Raw genomic sequence first — 20,379 nt, 5'->3', positions numbered from 1 at the left:
TTTCTTTGCACCTTCGATTAAGATATTAGTGACTTTATGAAACTATATTATGATGAGATCAGAAAATTAGATAAGTAGACTCAGTGGAAAATGGAATAAGGAAAATACTGAAACCGTTTAACTTAAGTAGTCTTTGATTGTGAATTGATAAAAAAAATGTTTTTATGAAAATCAGTTTTATTTATTTGTAGTCACATATTGCATATTCATAGAAATCTCCATCTAAAATAAGTTAGCATACAAAAATAAACATACTTGATATATTTGATTTACATAGAATATCGAGGTTCATCAGGGTGCATATATATTTGTGAAGTTATAATGTCAGAACTTTATCAGAAGACTCTTTCCATATCCTGTTGATTTTTTCTTTCTTTTCTTTTCCCAAGAAGTTAATAAAAAGCAAGAGAAAATTCAGAGCCAGATATATTACAGCAGCAGAGAAAAAGCAAACATCTGGTACATAAACATGATTGTAGATTCATTAGATCATGAATATATATTCACACTTACCTGCCATTCCAAGGTGAGAAAAGTTTTAGTTATTGTCAGTGCTATAGAGTTTCAATAGCTCATTGGACCCAAAGCTGCTTGAAATATTATAAACAAGACATCTAAGGCATCCTTAAGGGGAAAAGAGAAACAACTGTAGCTGAAGCAAAAAAAATAAAAAAAATAAGTAAAGCTATCCATATGGCTCTCTGAAACTACTGCCAAAAAAATAAAAAATAAAAAAAATCCCAGAAAAATGTAATTGTCTTTATTATAGGGGTTCATTGTTTTTCTAAATACTCTGAAAATAATTTTCCTTTGTGTGGAAATAGTTTAAGAAAATACTACTCTTCATCTGGCTGACCATTAAGCCCACACCAAAGGCCTCATGTGTTATATGTGCTAGCAATTGAAGAGAAGGAATAAATATGTTTAACTGAATTGAAGACAAGAATACGTAATTTGCTTAAAATCCTACATTTTTTGGAAAAGTGGAAAAGTTCTTTTAGTATATTATGTACATACATTCTTGTATGCTAAAAATAAAACATTCTGTTAAATTAGTAACTAAAGCAGGATACATAATGCACATAGAAATTAGTAGAGGACATTATATTGAATGAAAACACAAATCCACAGTATTTGTAAATAATGGCTTGAATATTGCCTACAGAAATTTATGTTATAGACTAAATTTCTTGAAAATTATTTTTTTTTGACTTTCAACTGTTTAGGAATGAACTAATCACAAAAACGTATGCAAGAATATTATTTTCATTTATTTTTCAATATATGAGAGTTTCTATATTTGTTTCTAAACATCTACATAACTAACATGCATAATGATTTCCCAGTTACTAGAAAATAAATAAAATATTGTAATATTGTTGGATGAAACTAGGCTCTGCCCATAAGTTTAACTGATAAAGTTGATTTTAATTCAGCCAAATCTGACATTATTCCATTTTTTAACTATTTGTTTCAGCACACTTCCACAGTTTCATTTTATTCTTTACTCCATGCAAAATACATAGATTTACCACAGTCCTTACTTATCTGTATTCTAAAGTTGATCCCTAGAGGTCTTATATTAAATCCTTAAGAGAAATGCAATTCTTTTTTTTTTTTATTTCAACATGCTTAAATTAGATGTTGGGATTCTAGATACAAAACTTCAAATGAAACCAATAGTACTAAGAAATTCAAAGTGAATAGAGAAATTATTCTTTTGAAGAAAATTACTTCAGAAAACGTAAGATTTAATGGGTTTTTTGTTGACCTATAGGCAGCTCTGAATCCCATATGTTTCAAAATCTGCCCTTTTCATCTTTAGTGGATATTATTGACTTTAATGTTTTGTTGTTCCAAATGTTTAATTGAAATATGGAAAAATATGAAACATGTTTTTCTTTCTAAATAATGCAAATCATTTGAATATTGGGAGTAAATTTATTTTTTGGAGCTACAGTCTGTCAAGTAAATTTAATTGTATTTTTTCTTAAAAATATAATTAAATACATCTTCTACATAATTTTACTTAAAAATTATTTTTTGAGATCACTTATTTGCATATTAACTTTGAAATGAATATTCAATAAGACATTTTCATTCATGCCAATTTTGATGAATTACAGTTGTTACCATTATGAATATTATTTTTGGTTCATTAGTCCAAAGAAATTATTTATTTCTGGGTCATATTTCACAGATAACATATTCTGTCAAAAACTCTCATTCTTCTCAGTTTTAGGCAAATTTTAATTTTAGAGTATATATTTCTGTACACTTTCAATTTTATTGTCTATTTATTTTTTTCTCCAATTATGGGTTTTTATTTTTATCAGTCAACTTTGGTGGTTTCCAGATTTAGAAATTGTGATACAGCAACCATTGTCTTCTCATTTAGAACAATTTTACTGAAAGCAGCTTTGGAAAGTGTCTCTTTCTTTAAATTTCTTTCTAACATTAGTTATCATTAAGAATTGAAAATAAGTGTTATGTAATAAATAATCCATAAAAAGTTAATTGACAGAGACAGCATGAACAGGGAGGAGCAGAGAGAGAGGGAGAGAGAACATCCCAAGTAGGCTCCATGCTGTCAGCACAGAGCCTGATGTGGGGCTGGAACTCATGAAACCATGAGATCATGACCTGAGCTGAAACCAAGAATCAGGATGCTTAACTGACTGAGTCACCCAGGTGCCCCAGTAATACATTTCTTAAATACATTCTGACCAATTTATGATTGTGTAATTATTATGTAAATTATAATTTAAAAGTGATTAGAAGGATCATAACAATCTCAGCATTCTTGTTTCAAAGCAAATATGCTGGGTCACAAATTGAAAATACCATGATCAGAGTGATTTGATAGATTCTTAGAATTCCAAGTTATGTGGAATTCTGCTCTTGGGCATCTAGAAGTACAATTGTTGGCAAAATGGGGCATCTTAGAGATACTGTAATGCAGGAAAAAAAATTACAAGTGTTATCTTTATGTCACTGTACCCAAAGTTTGTTACAGTTTTCTGCTTTTAAGATGAACCAAAACCAGCTAATCAAGGAAAAAACAACTCCTCAGCTTCCCATAATAAAAAAAAAAGCTAATGGACTTCTATAAAATTTGTGTTTCAACTAGCTACTCCACACCTCATTATTTTGTTTTATTCTTGAGTTTAAATCTTGGCTTTTACTCCTATTATTATATCATTTTTATAGTAACATAATTCATTTTTATAGTAATATCTTTTTTGTTACTCATATAAAAATGCTATACATGACCTTAAAAATATACCTCGGTAGCAATGAGCACATCTAGAAGCCAGATCTTGAATTACATTATCATTCTCCAATAAAAGTTACCAGAGCTCATTAGAGATATGACTGAGTCCAGGATTGGGACAGGAAATATACAAAATGAGTCTGGAACATCTTGTATTGCCAGAAAATAAGAAATTATTCAAAAACAAACAGACAACAACAAAACACTGAGGGGAGTGTTTGTGTCAAAGGAATAAGAGCCAAGTGAAAGAGCTCTCAATAGTCAAAATGTAAAAATGTGATAAAAAATTAATCAAAATAGCATTGGATTATAACCTAAATTATAAAATAAATATCCAGGAGTCCATGCTGATGTAAATAACTGAAAAATAAATAAATGAGTAAGGAAAGACAAATGTCACAAGCAAAATTCAAAATAATTCATCAAGATACCTCTTTATGAGGAAGGGAATCATAACTCTCTATTACTTAAGGGACTATTGTGACTTTCTTCCAAAGTGAAAAATGTGGAAAAGATCAAGGGTGGAGGGCAGAGTAACTTTGTAGTGAAGAAACCTAACAAATGCTACTTCAGTTAGGTGATCAAAATCAACAGCAATAATTATAAATTACATTGAATAAGTTTCCCTGATATTCTGTGATGAAAATGTCACTTTAGTGATCTTCCTTACAAAACCCTGCAATCTTAGTATAGTGATGAGAAGAAAACAGTAGAAAAACTCCCAACAGAGGTGACTTCTATGAAACATCTGATCAATACTCAAAACTGTCAAGGTCAGAAAATACAAGGAAATTCTGAGAAACGGTCACATATAGGATCATCCCATGAAGACATGACAACTAACTACAATGTGTCCTGGATAAAATCCCTGAACAGTAAAAGGATGGTAGATAAGGGGCGTCTGGGTGGCTCCGTTGGTTAAGCGACCGACTTCGGCTCAGGTCATGTTCTCACGGTCTGTGAGTTCAAGCCCCGAGTGCTGACAGCTCAGAGCCTGGAGCCTGCTTCGGATTCTGTGTCTCCCTCTCTTCTGACACTCCCCCATTCATGCTCTGTCTCTCTTTGTCTCAAAAATAAATAAAGATTAAAAAAAGGAAAAAAGGATGGTAGATAAGAACCAAGGATGGGAATGCAAACTGGTGCAGCTGCTCTGGAAAACAGTGTGGAGGTCCTCAAAATATTAAAAATAGACCTACCCTGTGACCCAGCAATAGCACTGCTAGGAATTAATCCAAGGGATACAGGAGTGCTGATGCATAGGGCCACTTGTACCCCAATGTTTATAGCAGCACTTTCAACAATAGCCAAATTATGGAAAAAGCCTAAATGTTCACCAACTGATGATGAATGGATAAAGAAACTGTCGTTTATATACACAATGGAATACTACATGGCAATGAGAAAAAATGAAATATGGCCTTTTGTAGCAACGTGGATGGAACTGGAGAGTGTTATGCTAAGTGAAATAAGTCATACAGAGAAAGACAGATACCATAAGTGAAAACTCACTCTGATGTGGATCCTGAGAAACTTAACAGAAGACCATGGGGGAGGGGAAGGAAAAAAAAAAAAAAAGAGAGAGGGAGGGAGCCAAACCACAAGAGACTCTTAAAAACTGAGAACAAACTGAGGGTTGATGGGGGGTGGGAGGGAGAGGAGGGTGGGTGATGGGTATTGAAGAGGGCACCTGTTGGAATGAGCACTGGGTGTTGCATGGAAACCAATCTGACAATAAATTTCATATTAAAAAAAAAAAGAAGAACTAGAGACTTTATTAATGGAAACACATCAATATTGGTTGAATGATGATAACAAATGTCACATACTAATGTGTGAAGCTGATATTAGGGGAAACATTGTACAGGATATATGAGGACTTTATACCCTTCTCAAATTTTCTAGAAGTCTAAAACTGTTATAAAACTGAAGTATATTTAAAATACTGTAGATTAGTACTGTTAAGTATTGTTTCTATGCTACATATTCTGTAATCACAACTTCAGATTCAAATATTCAAGACAAAACTAGACTTATGGCCTAGTTCTCCATCTACTGAATGAGACTAGTAGTTGTTTTTTAGGACTATTATGCAATAATATTTTAACAGTGAAACAATCAGGTGCTCCAAATATCTGTTCTCATTTTGTGAAGAGTACTTACATAGTGCTTATCTGTAAGGCTTTTAATTTGCAGATAATAGGTCCTGAATGTCTTCTATAGGTTAATTTCCTCAAGTATTACTTTAAAATTCTCCTTATTTGAGACTTACAAGTAAGATGTAAGAGACTGTGATAGGTGAACATTCCTGATGAAAATAGGAAAAAGAAAATACTTGTTAAATTGCAGAGGTCAATTTTTTGCATTTACTATGTTTTTTTTTAATTCACAGATTTTATTTCTTTAAGCAGTTTTAGATTTACAGGGGAATTGGAAAAAAAAATAATTAAGTACGTCCTGTATACCCTTCTACCTGCCCACAGTTTCTCCATTATTACACTTTGAATTGGTGTGGTACATTTGCTAGAATTGATGAACAAATACTGATACATCATTATTAATTAAAATCTATAGTTTGCCTTGGGATTCACCCTTGATGTACAATTCTGTGGGTTTTGCCTCATACATACTGTCATGTATCCACCCTTGAAGTATTACTATATGAATATTCTATATGAATATTACTTCTATATGAATATTACTATATGAATACTGTATGAATCCACCCTTGAAGTATTAGCTGTATGGGATAGCTTCACTGCCCTAAAAATGTTCCTGTACTTCACCTATTCATTCTTTACCTCTCTTCTGAAGCCTCTGGAAAGCACTTATCTTTTTACTATTGCTATAGTTTAGCCTTTTCCAGTACATAGCATGTAGTTGTAACCATACAGTATGTACCCTTTTCCTATTGGCTTCTTTCACTTAGCAATATTTTAAGTTTTCTCCATTCCTTCTCATATCTTGATAGCTTGTTTCTTTTTATTGTTGAATAATACTCCATTATGTGGATATACATAGTTTGTTCACCTGTTCACCTATTGAAGGACATCTTGATGGCTTCCGAGTTTGGGCAATTATGAATAAAGCTGCTATAAACATTACATGTAGGTTCTTGTGTAGTCAAAAGTTTTCAATTCATATGGGTTCAATACCAAGAAGTGTAATTGCTGGATCATAGGGTAAGAATATGTTTACCTTTGTAAGAGACTGCCAATTGCCTTCCAAAGTGGAAAGCCATTTTGCATTCCTACCAGCATAACGAATAAACATGTTTGCTACTCCACATACTCACTAACGCTTGATGCTATTAGTGTTTTGGATTTTAATAGGCATTCTAATAGGCATGTAGTGGCATCTCACTGTTACTTAATTTGCAATTTCTAATATATGATTTGAGCATAATTTTCTATGATCATTTGCCATCTGTATATGTTTTTTGCTGAGGTATCTGTTCATATCTTACCTGGGACGACCTTGACAGTTTGGAAATTAGTAAATCCACAATACAAGCCAGATTTACTGCAGTACATTTTGTGAATTTTAGGGTGGCACATGAGGAAACTGGATGTTGGGGCCAGAAAGACAAAGTGAAATCACCCATGGTTTCATAGTGCTTAAGATACAAAGGTCCCACTGAGCCAGAGAGCAGGGGACTTAGGAAATTCTGGCCACACATGCACAATGAGTTGCTGCCTCAAGACATAAATCAGATTGTGAAGATGTGTAGGATAAGGATAAAGAGTTAAACTCAAGACCTCTGAGTGATGGAATGGAATCTTCTATAATCTGTTAGCTGTGAAGAATCAGAAACCTGCTAAACTCTTAATCAAAAGACTCCGAAGAACCCACACTTAAGACTTTGCCAAGAAGCTCTTATAGGAACAATCTTTTGCAGATAACAAATAAACCTTAGATTAAATACTAAAAACAGCTATCTGAAGATACTGGAGAGTGAACAAAAAGCAGGCAGGCTCTGTTGACACTTGAACAAAGGGAATGTCTCTGGGTGAGTTTCCAGCTTTTATGACTCAGCCTGCCTGAGGCAGGCTGTGGGCAGTGCTACCTCAATGGCTACATTTTCTAAAAAAGAAAAAAAAAAAAAGAGTTTGAGACAATTGCAGGGCTGAATGGTGAATGGTGAGAGAAATCCCAGGAAGAAGAGAGCCAGAGCCCTGAGTTCTGTGTATCCACACTGTCTAAATATCTGGTTACCCCTGAGCTACACTTGTATGGAGCAGACACTAAGCTAAGGATTAACGAATGTAACTTAGATTTGAGCTTCTTCACAAGACAGTTTTCTGTTGGAGTCAAATCAAGTTAACTGCCTGCTAAAAGATACAAACAAAATCAATAAATGTGTGATATTTTGATGCTTCTGGCAGCCTTTCTTTTAGCATTTTGACTTCCACTAAGATGATTCCTTTTAGTTAGATTTTTAGTTTTGTAGGATAAATTATTGTGAAAAGTATTTAAAATTATTCTGAAATCAAGGCATACACAAGAATAGTTGAAAGCATTTTGTAATTTGCCGCTCTGTATTAAACTTTAAAAATGCACATTCAAAAAGTATATATGCAAGTTATTTTAATACTACCTGCATTTATGTATGTATGTATTTATATGTGTAGGACTTTTGTCACTATAGTATTTGTTTCTTCATGGCATTTTGCCACACCAGAGACAATTTTGCAGGCAATTTCTTTTGGGACTGCCAAATTTTGGCAGGAAAACATACGAAGCATGCTAAAATGCAATATGATAGATTGAGATGCATAAAATATGTAACTTCACAGACAAGCACATTCGCTGTTTGAAATATGAACACTAATAGAGATTGTGCCACACAAACCCATGAATTTTGGTGATTTCTGTTTCCTACATTTCTTGACCACCCCTCAAATAATCTATCTACTTGTCTATCTATCTATCTATCTGTCTATCTATCTATATCCCTATGATCTTCTCAGTTACGTACTTATCTGTGCATCTCATATAATAGTAAAAAAATGAATTATACGTGTAAGCAGACAAGACAGATTATTCTAAAGATCAATGAAGTGAATAATACACTTACAACTTACACAGCTCATGACTATACCAATTTTCCACAAAATTATTTCCAGATCTATATATTTATTTATTTTTTTCTCCTACACTACTCACATCATTCCAGAGCCAAGTACTGTAGATTACATTTGCATGGTGAATTTATCTGGCCCTGTGTCACAGTGCTGGTTGAGTCAGCACAGTGAAGGACAGCTCCTAAACTGAAGACGGCCAACCAAACATTACAAGTCCCAGAAGTATATCCTACAACACTAAAAGCAAAAGATTCCCCAACTCCTTCAGTGAAATCCTCAAGAGTGCCCATGCTTAGTCCAGTATTAACCAGTATGAGAGAAAAGATGACAGATAGTAAGATGAACCATTAAGAGATAGTAGACATTAACAATTGTATTTAAAATCATACTTTGGAAAATTTTACAAAAAATACATGATTATGTGAACAAATATCCAGAGCTCATCCTGGGGTTTTGGAAGAATCCCATGAAAGTAAAAGGTGCAAAGTTGGAGTTTTATTACCTTCACTGCAAATTCACCATCGTATACTTTGTACAGCCTGGTCAGATTTTTGCTCATTACTAGTTAAAATCCCTAATGAAGTTACCAATAGAGTGAAAAACATAAGAATTTTCATACATATCTTCAAAAAGAGGAGCAACATAGCAAAAATGTCAAAGCATTTAATTTTCTTATTGATCCATGGAAAACAGAACAAGTTAGGATTCTTAACATTGTGCCTGTGTGGGAATTCTTGTTCTATGAATAGTAAAACTGAACACATAAGGTATTTTCAGGTCTATTTTATTTCAAAAGTTTTGAAAAAGAAACAAATAATTTAGAATCTTAGAATTGTTCAAAGAAAAACTTACTCATTCACCTCACTAGTTAAAACTATCTTTGTATTTTGTAGCATTTTTTAATATTGGCTAAGAAAACGGATAAAATAACTGTGCGGAATTCAAGAGTTTCTACTAAACTATTCAAACTTCTATTCAACTAATGTCTTTTATATTTTATATTTGCTTCAACCAAATTTATTTACTTTCTTTTTATATGTGCACCATGTTTTCTCATCACCCATGCTCTTTCTTCTTTCTGGTGTATTTTTATTCTTCCTTGTTTTGAATAATTCCTACCCTCAAGAACCAACTCTTTAATAAAGCATTCCCTCCATCCTCAAGATTCATGTAACACAGTGTATCCTTTTCTTTTTTTAATGACAAGGAATTTATGCCTTTCACAAAAATTAGCTTAGCTCTCCCACTAACTGAAAACTCATAAAGGACCATGTATTTTCACTTGTATATCCCCTATTCACTTCACCAGTGCCATGAAGAAATATCTATAAAATAATTATTTGTTCAAAAAACAACCAAAATTATACCATGCATATTAATAAACATAACAGAGGAGTTAAACCTGACTTACGCCCACTCTGTATGTCTCTGAGCCCTCTCTGTTCTGCAACCCAGAGAGTCTTCTCTTCCCTTCTCTAATTTTCTCTAGTTATTCCTAGTTTACATATTTGAAACTGATTTTGTTATAAGAAAAAAAAACTACATAACAAACAATGTTTTCTGCACTGTGCACAGACATTTATTTTTCCTTTATTGTTAAGCATAGCTTCAATGTATAGACCTAGTTTTTTTGGACTCAGGACAAAATAACAACAGCCTTTCCCCCCCCCCAAAAAAAAACCTACTTACAGTAGTTACATTGTGGAGTATAAACGGAATGCCCTTTTCCATGTCTCATAATTGTCATATACCACAAGGAATGTAAGACAGTGATATACAAAATCCATCTTAAAAGAACAAGATGAAGGAGAGTTGCAAGCAGACTGAAGAGATGTCCTTCAGCTTCAGATTTCAGAGATAGCTGGCAGAACATTACCTGAATAAGACAGCATACCTAGGAAGAAAAATAACCATCTCTTATTTAGAGAAATGGGACCACCTTTCAGTGGCTGATATGGGCCTTCCTAGATGGGTGTAAGGAGGAGCTAGAAAAGTGAAGGAGGAGCTGGAAAAGTCAAGGTGAATGAGAAATCCCTTAGACATGCCATATTCGTAGGAAGCCGTCTGTTGGTGAGTATGGATGATGAAAGGATAAATTATAAGTAGCCCAATATCTGCAGATTGTTGAAGGCAGGGAGTAATAAAGCTAACACAAATTCACAGATATATCGTGTCATAAATAAAATCACTGAGAATGAAAGAAAATTTCTCTTATTCTTGGAAACTCTACTTAATAAACATTAGTTGATTAAAAAAATTAGTGACCTAGGGGCTCCTGTGTGGCTCAGTCGGTTGAGCATCTGACTTTGGCTCAGATCATGATCTCATAGTTTGTTCGTTCAAGCCCCATGTTGGGCTTTTTGCTGACAGCTCAGAGCCTGGAGTACTTTCAGATTCTGCTTCTTCGTCTCTGTATGTCCCTCCCCTGCTCGTGCTCTGTCCATGTCTCTCTCTCTCTCTCTGTCTCTCGCAAAAATAAATCAACGTGAAAAAATAATTTAAATAAGTAACCTATTATAATTGCTCTATTTTAGACAGTTTTTGTCTTCTATGTTGTGTGTTTGTTTTTCAGCAATTAGTTGCACAGCTACCCTGTATTTTGGCATATTATTAAGGTATCCTTTTGAACTTTTAACACCATTGCCCTTTTCTATTGAATATTTTAGTGAAAATTAAATGAAAGAATTATCAAAAATGCTTAGTACATTTTTTCCTAAATGTCTAAATAAATGTTTATTGCTGCTATTATTATTATATCAGTATAAGTCTAGTTAATATTACAAGCACTAAACAAGTTGAGTCAATAAATATGATTCTCTAAATTAGAAAGTCACATGCATTTAGAGGCTCTTGGGTGGCTCAGTCAGCTGGGCATCTGAATGCAGCTCAGGTCATGATCTCATAGCTCCTGAGTTTGAGACCCATGAGCCCCTCATCGGACTCTGTGCTGGATTCTGTGTCTCCCTGTCTCTCTGTGCCTCCTCCCCTCATGCTCTGTCTCTCAAAAATTAATAAACATTAAAAAAAAGAAAGAAAGCCACATGCATTTAAAGTAAACCACACATTTGTGTGTGACAGGGATTAGGAAAAATACGTGTTAGACCATGACTGAATTATGAGAAAACAAACATCAGGTGAATTGAAAACTTGTGTAAGCAACTTACTTTATTCCTATGACCAAAATTAAAATGTTTATCTCATTATTCTTGATATCAAGTTGTTTTAGGTGCAAAATGATTTTTGCATTTCCAAATAAGGCTTAAAATTGATAGGTTAATTATTTTTATATTTCCACTAGTAGAGGTAATGTAGAGCTAACTAGATTTAAGAAGTGAAGTTTTCAGTGATCAGTAAGAAATATTCAATCATTTAATTCTAATCACATTCAGACATTTTATAGATGTATTCTCATTTGGAAAAATATCACTGAATGTATGATAACATCAGATCTATGTATTACCTACTATGTCAATAATGACACATTTGTGAACTGGTTAGTAGCACTTTCAGGACACAAAGCATATCCCACTAAAAACAAACTTGATTTTGATTGTTTGGAATAGTGGAAGTGAAAATATTGTCTTTACTTCCTGTTTTCCAGAAAATAATTCCACTGTAGAGCCAACAGTAAATTTAAAGTGAAGAACATTATGAACAAAAATAAAATTCAGCTGTGCTTGAAATGTTTGATGCAATTAGTACAATGAGAACATATATTAATAGGTATGCAGTCAATGACTGACAGATTAATAGACTGCCACACATAAAGGAAGACAATGCATAGTAAAGGAACATTTGTCCAAATCAAAACATTAGGATGAAACATATGTGGTCTTTAGGTTTGTATAGTGTGTGTGTGTGTGTGTGTGTGTGTGTGTGTGTGTGTGTGTGTATTAAGGCTTTATTACCTAAAGGTGTGGAAATTACTATCAGTACAAAAAGGATAACACAAGGAAACCCATAAGTTACAACAAATTTGCCTTCTAATAATGTGATTTAGAAAAATAGAGTGAATGGGATTAGTCTTCTAGTAAAATGAGTAAAACTAAATAAAAATCTAAGAATTGTTTACTAAAATGGATTTTTAATAGCCTTATTGTAATCAAGATGTCTAAGCTATGGTGCATTTTACGTGATCATTTTAGTAAGTATAACTTTGTCAAATAAATTTTATTTGTGTGGGCTGTGTACCTCTCTGCCTCACCAAATCCACTCCCCACCCCTCTCTCCTCTGCTCTGTGCCAAGAGAGACAGATGTTTATGGAATGCATCAAAGGAGCTCCTTGTTCTTGGCATCCACTTGAACTAACAAAAAGTACTAGCAAGGAATCAGCAAGTGGGTGTGGAGTCAGTCATGGAATATTTCTCCTGAATCCATCCCCCGTAAGATTGCTACAGATTGGTTAAATTATTTTAATGGAAGCTACTAATCTGTCCAGGTTCTGATAACTTCAGACATGGGGCAGATTTCTTTATTGCAAGCTAAGGCCCCCTTGCTATTCATTATTAGTTTTTCATATTCCCACCTGCACCATTTAAAAAGGTTTCTTTTTTAAACTATCCTCAACTTTCAAAGTTAGTGTCATTTATTTCCTGATAAATACACATTTTAAGGGAAAACGTTTATTAGTAAGATTGAGAAAGAATTCACAGGGCCTAGAAAATTGAATTTCTGTAAAAAAGGTAACCTGTCGATATATATCAGGTACTCTTTGGGAGATGAGGTGCTACAGTCAGTTGCTCCAGATGATCTTTCTCTCTCTCATTTTCAACACTTTGCTTAGTTTATTGAATCGGTATCATGAGTTATCCAGATTTTAAAGAAGCTAGTCCTATAGTAAGCAATAAATCAATGTAATTCCTTCCATAGGCTGTAATGACACCAGAAAACTTTGAATTAGAATCCCAGAAGAATTTCTTATGAGGAAAAGGGAAAATATTTGATAAATGGGAATTTCTTCCTAATGATATTTTGAGAAAAAATGTAAAGTGTTAAGACAAAAACAGGAACATAAAAGTATATGATCTCTTGAGAGTTTATTGATACATAACAGAAGCTATGGACTTTATGTCAAACTGCCTTTGTTTTTGTGGGTTTTTTTTTAATTTTAAAAATTTTATTTAAATCCAAGTTAGTTAACATATAGTGTAATAATAATTTCAAGAGTAGAATTTAGTGATGCATCACTAACAAGTATCAACCAGTATTCATCCTAACAAGTGTCCTCCTTAATGCCCATCACCCATTTAACCCACATCCCCAACCCAACACCCCTCCAGCAACCCTGTTTGTTTTCTATATTTAAGAATCTCTTATGGTTTGCCTCCCTCTCTGTTTTTATCTTATTTTTCCTTTCTTTCCCCTATGTTCATCTGTTTTGCATCTTAAGTTCCATATGAGTGAAATCATGATATTTATCTTTCTCTGACATTTTGCCTAGTTCCAACTGCAATGTTGCAACACTCTAATTCCATCAACATGGTTGCAAATGACATGATTTCATTCTTTTTTTTATTGGAGAGTAATATCCCATTATATATATATATATATATATATATATATATATATATATATATGTATATATGTATATATATATATATATATATATATATATATATATATACATACCACATTTTCTTTATCTGTTCATCAATCAAATGACATTTAGGCTCTTTCCTTAATTTGGCTATTATTGATAGCACTGCTATAAACACTGGGGTATATGTGCCCCTTCAAATCAGCATTTTTGTACCCTTTGGATAAATACCTAGTAAGGCAATTTCTGGGTCATAGGGTAGTTCTATTTTTAATTTTTTGGCGAACCTCCATACTGTTTTCCACAGTGGCTGCACCAGTTTTGATTCCCACCAGCAGTACAAAAGGGTTCCCCTTTCTCCACATCCTTGCCAACATCTGTTGTTTCCTGAGTTGTTCATTTTAGCCATCCTGAACAGTTGTGAGGTGGTATTTCATTCATTATGGTTTTGGCTTGTATTTCCCTGGTGATGAGTGATGTTGAGAATCTTTTCATGTGTCTGTTAGCCATCTGGAGGTCTTCTTTGGCAAAGTGTCTATTCATGTCTTTTGCCCATTTCTGCCACTGGATTATTTGTTTTTTGGGTGTTGAGTTTGATAAGTTCTTTATAGATTTTGGATACCAACCCTTTATCAGATATATCATTTGCAAATATCTTCTCCCATTCTGCCCATTGCCTAAGTTTTGGTGATTGTATCCTTCACTGTGCAGAAGCTTTTTATTTGGATGAGGTCCCACTAGTTCATTTTTGCTTTTGTTTCCCTTGCCCCTGGAGACATGTCAAGTAAGAAGTTGCTGTGGCCAAGGTCAAAGAGGCTGTTGCCTGTTTTCTTCTCTAGGATTTTGATATTTTCCTGTTTTACATTTAGGTCTTTCATCCATTTTGAATTTACACTGAAAACTGTAGAAAGTTTATGAAAGAAATTGCTGAAAACAGAAAGAAAGAAATGGAAAAATATTCTATGCTCATGGATTAGAAGAAAAAATATTGTTAAAATGTCTATACTACCCAAAGCATCTACATATTTAATGCAATCCCTATCAAAATAACATGAGAATTCTTCCATACTAAAATTCCATTCTAAAATTTGTATGGAACCAGAAAAGACATTGAATAGCCAAAGTAATATTAAAAAAGAAAACCAAAGCTGGAGGCATCACAATTCTGGACTTCAAGCTATATTACAAAGCTGTAATCATCAAGACAGTATGATACTGGCCAAAACCAGAAACATAGATCAGTGGAACAGAATAGAGAAACCAGAAATGAACCCACAAATGTATGGTCAACTAATCTTCGACAAAACAAGAAAGAATATCCAGTAGAAAAAAAGATAATCTCTTCAGCAAATGGTGTTGGAAAACTGGACAGTGACATGCAGAACAATGAACCTGGACCACTTTCTTACGCCAGTCACATTCTCTTGAAGGGATAGCCTTATCAAGCTATCATTGCTGGCATTGGTTAACATCACTTAATATTTTGCTTGTGTAGTGCTTATGAAGTACACTTCCTGATAGTATAAATTCCAGTGTAGGTTTTTTATTGAAGAGTGCTAATTAATGAAGTAAAATTTTGTGTAGTGTAACTTGATGCTCTTGAGTTAGTCTGGTCATTTCTCAGCCCTCAGTCTAGAGAGAATTACCAGACTTAAATTAATAATCAAATTTTAAAATGTAACTCAAGTTGTGTTACCCTGCAGAAGACCAACTGGACAGACAAATTTTCTTGGTGCTATTTCTCTTAAACTACATAATTTTAAAAACATTTCATATCTTCCAACTCTTTTTTGTTTTTTTAAATATAGCAGTCTAACTGTCAATAGCAAAGGCATATCACTGGTTTATGCAAGTAAGTCAGCTCCTGTAATTGTGTTCATTTAAAATAATTGAATAATTATTTCCAATAAGGAGTGTAATTTCTGTTCCATAACAAATATAAATTGCAGCAAGTACCCATTTATGACTGTACAGTATAAAGTTAAAAGAATACCAGTGTGAAGAGAGTTATGGCTCATTCCATGATTCTTCTTTTTTATTTCAATATAATAAATCAGAATGTATGAGCAGTATGTGTTTGTTCCTGCCCTGAATTATGGGCATCTCTGGGGACTAGATAAGGAGGATAGCTAACATAAGTCTAGTTATTAGTTTGATTAACACTGATAAAATACTTTTATGTTCAATGTGTATACATTTTTTGAATTGTGTTGAAAGAACAACAACAAATAAGATATTTTTACTCAAAGTGAAAAGCGCCTAAACACCAACCAAGTTTTATCACTATGAAAGAAGGCAAGGTCTCAGGAGTATCACTTTCTTCATTTCTAATGATTTTGCTAGATATCTTTTATAATGGGATATTCACGTATGGTGATATAATTATGTATCATTGATGTGACATTTCTTAACAATTCTCTACAGTAAGGGAATGTGATTGGCATTTAGAAGAAAGCAATAGCAAAGAATGGTCCATAACACCATGGAACTTACATTTCTGAGGTAGAAACAGACTTAACCAGGTAATTGTGCATTTAATTATTTAATTTAATGTTGATGAGTCCTACAAAATTAAAGGGTGATAAAAAGAATATAAACAAGATTTAGGGTAGTGTAGAATTAAGGGAAAACAAATTTGGAAAAGAACATAAGATTGAGATTGGAAAGATTAAAAAATAGTAAATATGTGAAGATGAAGATAATAATGGAAAGCATTGCATACAATAAAAATAAGATATTTGACATTAGAAGAGATAAAGGATAATTGCTATGAAGTTCAAAATTCTAGTAAGCACTAAAAATAATGACCTCATACAGTGAACTTCTTTTTATCTTAATTGTTTCTAATTTTATTTTTTTGTATCTATAGTTTTTATTGAGATGCAAAGGTTTTTTAAAGATATTATTTATATTTAAGGAATTGTGACTTCCTAAAGAACTACCCCAAAATCATTTGTTCTCACACCTGGTAGGTGATACAAAAATTCAAATATCAAAAATTTTCCTATACTTTAAAAGTTCTCTCTTAGTCACTTGAGCATATTTGCAAATGAATCTTTTATAGCAGTCTCCAAGGACTCTTACTTACTGCAGCATTTTGTCTTTCACAGGTGAGAAACTTCAAGTGCCTACAGTAATTTTATTTGAGCCTTTACTATCCTTTCAAAGCAGGTGCAAAAACCTAAAGAGCCATGGTATTCATCACTCAGCAAGATTTTTATGTATGTAACATTGAAAGAAAGCTGCAAATTTGATTTGAGATTACTTTTAAAAATCCTAGGAGAACTGACTTACTACTCAGCAGCTTGCCTAACAGGCTATTTTAATCACAATTACATTGATTATCCCTTGTCTGAATTCAAAGAATTTCACTTAAAGTCACACTCACATACATATCCTGAAAACTTTCCTTACTCTTATTGATAAATAAGAAAAATAATGGTTAATAAAAACAGTATTTTTATATACAGAAAATGGAGTAGTAACTTAAATGTGATACCAGAACTCTGTACTAATGTAGAAAAATTCTGTTTGAATGAAAATTATATCTGTTCAATAGCAAATGTACTACAGAAATTTCTATCATGAATGTGACAACGCTCAAGCATTACTATTATGTGCATGTGTATATAGTGTGTATGTATATAGCATTCATTCTCAAGATGAATGATATGAAATGAAAACTGGGATCTACAATAAGGAGTGGAGAGCATCTGATATAATAAAAACAGGTGTGGGTATGTGTGCATATATACTCGTATGTGAGTCTGTGTGTATGTATGTTTCTTCTCAATTTCTTGAAAGTATGACTATTTGTAAAAGCATTTATAATAACAACTGGAGATATCAATTTTAGTAACATGATTTATGAAAAAATACGAAGATGAAGAGGGCTGTAAACAGAATTTTATTGCTGTAAGGTTTGGGGTTTTGTTTGTTTTTTGATTTTTAAGTGAAGTGCTACAATATTACATCCAGGTAGACTTTGATAAGTTAAAGACACATAAGATAGGTGGTGATCCCAAATGTCACTTTTAAAACTAAAAAGAAATATGATCATAAAACCGACAGATACTAAAATGGCAGAAAAACAGGATTAAAGTAACAAAATGAAGATGTGACAAATAGCAAAATGGTCAACTTAAACAAAAACAAACTAGTAAAATGCAATTTACTATTTTTAAATATAGTTTTAAATATATGTGGATTAAGCATGCATATTAAAAACAATCATTGTCAAAATAGGTAAGTAGTAACACCCCAAACCTTGTCATCTACAAAGAACACACTTTAAATACAAATATCCAGATGGCCTGAAAAGTGCAAACCATAGTAAAAGATATATCTTGAAAGAGATAGGACAGGAAAGCTGGATTGGCTATATCATGATCATAAAAATATACTTTAGATATAATCATGGTATATTATCTGATATACAGAACTTTATTGTGTATGACAAAATACTAATTCAGTAGGAATTAAATGTATCATGTCTAAGACATCTACCAACTGCACTTTAACATGTGGGGCAAAAACTGACAACACTGAAGAATTAATTTAAAGAAATAACAATTTAGAGATAGACTTTAACAAGGTTTATCAACAAATGATAAATCACCTAGATAAAAATTCAGTAACAATACAGAAGAATTAAACAATGAGTAACATAAGGTGGTTGAATTGTTTGTTTCAAGTTTTTTTGTTTACATGCTTTTGCTATCATGTTACATTAAAAAGATAAGAAACCAGGAGCCATTGAGACCAACTCTTCTGTGTTTCATCTATAGTCCTTTGAAAGGTATTTTCTTTTGCTTCCTGAGATATCAATGTTGTCGATACTCTTGTCCTGCCATAGGGAATATTCCTTAATACCTTCACCCTGTCATTCAACTTATTATAAAGCAGACGGTAGGACAGTTTCTTGGGAAGATTTTATAGGTATTAATGTTAAATGATAGCAAGATCTTAAGTGATATTTATCGTACCTAATCTATAAGCTTTCTGACACAGTTTAGTAATTTGCTTGATATATCCAATTGTGTTCTTTTAAGAAAAGGATATATTCTTAAACCTAAGCAAATAATTACATGGTTAGAAAAAGTAAAGGAACATATCTTCTCCCATTCAGTAGGTTGCCTTTTGTTTTATTGATGGTTTCCTTCACTATACAAAAGCTTTTTATTTTGATGTAATTCCAATAGTTTATTTTTGCTTTGTTTCTCTTGCTTCAGGAGACACATCTAGAAAAATATTGCTGCGGCTGATGTCAAAGTAATCACTGCCTATGTTCTCTTCTAGGATTTTTATGGTCTCACATATCATGTTTAGGTCTTTAAACCATTTGGGTCTATTTTTGTGTATGGTATAAGAAAGTGGTCTGAATTCATTTTTGTGCATGTAGCTGTTCCATTTTCCCAACACCATTTGTAGAAGAGAATGTCTCTTCCTCATTGTATATTGTTGCCTTCTTTGTAAAAAAAACCAACCTACTGAATGGGAGGAAATAATTGCAAATGATATATCCAATAAGGGATTAATATCTAAAATATAAAAAGAACTTATACAACCCCAAAAAACAAACAATCCAAAAAAAAAAGAAAAAAGAAAAAAGAAGCAGAAGACCTGAATAGACAATTATTTTAAAGAAGATATACACATGGTCAACAGACACATGAAAAGATGCTTAACATCACTAATCATCAGGGAAATACAAATCAAAACCACAATGAAATATGACCTTATACCTTTCAGAATTGCTGAAATCAAAAATATAAGAAATAACAGTTGTTGACAAAAATGTGGAGAAAAAAGAAAATTCCTGAACTATTGATGGGAATGTAAATTGGTACAGCCACTGTGGAAAATGGTCTGGAAGTATCTCAAAAAATTAACAATAGAAATATGATATGATCCAATAATTCCACTATTGAGTATTACCAAAGGAAATAAAAAACACTAATTCAAAAAGATATATACATCACTAGATTTATTGCAGCACTGTTTACCATAGCTACAATATGTAAGCAATCTAAGTGTTCATTGATAGAGGAATGGTTAAAGAAGATGTGGTATGCATGCACGCATACACACACACACACACACACACACACACACACACGCATACACACACACACACAGTGGAATATTACTTGCCCATAAAAAGATGAGGGTGTTGTAGTTGTTGTTTGCTTGTTTTTTGTCTTTTTTTGTTTTGTTTTGTTTTTGTTTTGTTTGCCATTTACAACAACCTGAATTGACTTAGAAGGTATTAGGCTAAGTGAAATAAGTCAGACTGAGAAAGACAAATACCACATGATTTCACTCATATGTGGAATCTAAAAACAAAACAAATTAAAGTAATATAGTTAAGGTACTTTGGGAAATATTTAAATATTGTTACTATTGTTTTGAGCTATTTTGTAAACAAAGTCAATTGATAGTCATCATTCTTATCTAAAGAATTAAGTGTTTTTTTTTCTTGAAAATT

The 20,379-nt window shown here is 32.7% G+C and overlaps 2 long non-coding RNA genes across 2 annotated transcripts in view; both read left to right on the top strand.

The window, feature by feature from the left end:
- LOC123384891 overlaps positions 1-20,379 on the top strand; it is a 214,519-nt gene that overhangs the window by 91,373 nt on the left and 102,767 nt on the right. The gene's annotated exons all lie outside the window — the stretch shown is intronic.
- On the top strand, positions 15,209-17,171 carry LOC123384892. Its single transcript, XR_006596608.1, has 2 exons — positions 15,209-16,414; positions 17,003-17,171. It is a non-coding gene; the product is annotated as an uncharacterized LOC123384892 (long non-coding RNA).

The sequence above is a fragment of the Felis catus genome, chromosome B1, assembly GCF_018350175.1.
Source record: "Felis catus isolate Fca126 chromosome B1, F.catus_Fca126_mat1.0, whole genome shotgun sequence".
Lineage (NCBI taxonomy): Eukaryota > Metazoa > Chordata > Mammalia > Carnivora > Felidae > Felis > Felis catus.
This window is presented reverse-complemented; position numbering and strand designations above follow the sequence as displayed.